This window comes from Marmota marmota, unplaced genomic scaffold (genome assembly GCF_001458135.2).
Source record: "Marmota marmota marmota unplaced genomic scaffold, marMar, whole genome shotgun sequence".
Classification (NCBI taxonomy): domain Eukaryota; kingdom Metazoa; phylum Chordata; class Mammalia; order Rodentia; family Sciuridae; genus Marmota; species Marmota marmota.
This window is the reverse complement of record NW_026000102.1, coordinates 1,079,407-1,080,760: the sequence shown is the minus strand read 5'-3', so window position 1 is coordinate 1,080,760 and position 1,354 is coordinate 1,079,407. Positions and strand designations below refer to the sequence as shown.

The 1,354-nt window shown below is 57.5% G+C and overlaps 1 long non-coding RNA gene across 2 annotated transcripts in view; it reads left to right on the top strand.

The window, feature by feature from the left end:
* The first annotated feature begins 295 nt into the window (after positions 1–295).
* The window catches only part of LOC125610772, a 25,139-nt gene continuing 24,080 nt past the window's right edge, over positions 296–1,354 (top strand). For both annotated transcript variants that reach the window (XR_007340771.1, XR_007340770.1), the window contains exon 1: positions 296–828. This is a non-coding gene — a long non-coding RNA (uncharacterized LOC125610772). The remainder of the gene's footprint in view (positions 829–1,354) is intronic.

Sequence of the window (1,354 nt, the reverse complement as noted above, 5' to 3'; positions counted from 1 at the left end):
GTCGGTTCTCTGTGTCCACAATTGTTATTTTGTGGGTGTTACCTAAGTACAACCATGTAACACGTCACCTTTTGGGACTTTTTTTTTTTTATGCACGTAGGGTAATCCCCTTAAAATGCATCCTGATTGCCAGGTGTTATCAGTAGTTGGTTCCTTTTTGTTCCACGGCTCGGATGTGATTCTGCCGAGTGGACGGAGCAGTCTGTTTACCCGGGCGCTGCTGGAAGATATCTGAGTGGTTTCCTGTTTGGGGCTCTCACAGATAAAGCTGCTATTGATGCTGCCTCAACACGGGCCTCGGTTTCTCCCTCTGCCGCACCTCGCCCTCTAGCTCACTGGGGAGAGAAGGACGTCCGGCAGGAAGTTGGGTTCTTAACACAAAGACCTGGGCTCATTGGCAGCAGGGAGGAGCTCCTGCCTCTGAGCTGCCCGTGACTCCAGGAGGGTGGGCACCTCGGGGACAGCATTCCCTCTGCGGTTCCTGCAGCAGAAACTGCTCAGACGTGAGGTTGAGCTCAGGCCACCGGCGCCATCCCCAGATCTGAGAGAAAGGGCGACTTCGGGGTGAACTAATCGGACACCTCCAGGCCAGTCCTCCTTCCCACCCCACCGATGGCCTGTGGCCCGACTCCTCTCTCTCCCCCAGGGTCTTCCTGGGGAAGGGGAGTTGGACCCTCTCTCGGTTTCCAGACCAAGGCTGGCATTATTTCATGCCAAATCGGTAAAAGCGTCAGCAGCCTGCGGCTGAACTGCTTTGAGGAAGGATTCATAACCCCGAGCCAGGCACCAGGCCCCCCATCCCCACGGCCCACCCGCACTGGAGAGGAGGTAAATTACTGCCGTCGCTGTTTATGGTACATATAATCGGGTGGCAAGATGGCGCCTCGACTCATCTCAGAGTCGTTTACCATGAATTATTCATTTGACTGAAAAACGTCTTCCGTTGGTGGGGGAAGTGGCCTCTCTCCTCCCCGGCCTTGGGGAGGGCCTCCTGGGCTGGGAGGTCCGGGCTCCGCGGGTTCCCTCCGGGCCTCAGAGTCCTGGAGTGTGGGCCAGGGCCCCGGGGCGGGGTTTGAGCTGCAGAAACCACCTGCCTAACCTGCACCTGGAGGGCCTGCTGGGGCCTGCTGCCGGGGCCTGTCACCAGGGCCCCCTCCTCTGCCTCGCGTCCCTTGTTTCCTTCTATAACGTGGAACATCTCCGACTGGAGGCCGTTCCCACCGGATGTTGTAGGATTGCACTAGGAAGGAAACGTCCCCGGTTCTTTTTCTTCTCTTCCTTTTCCTCTTCTTTTTTTTTTTTTTGGGGGGGGCGCTGGGGATGGAACCCAGGGCTCTGCACATCGCTAAGCCCC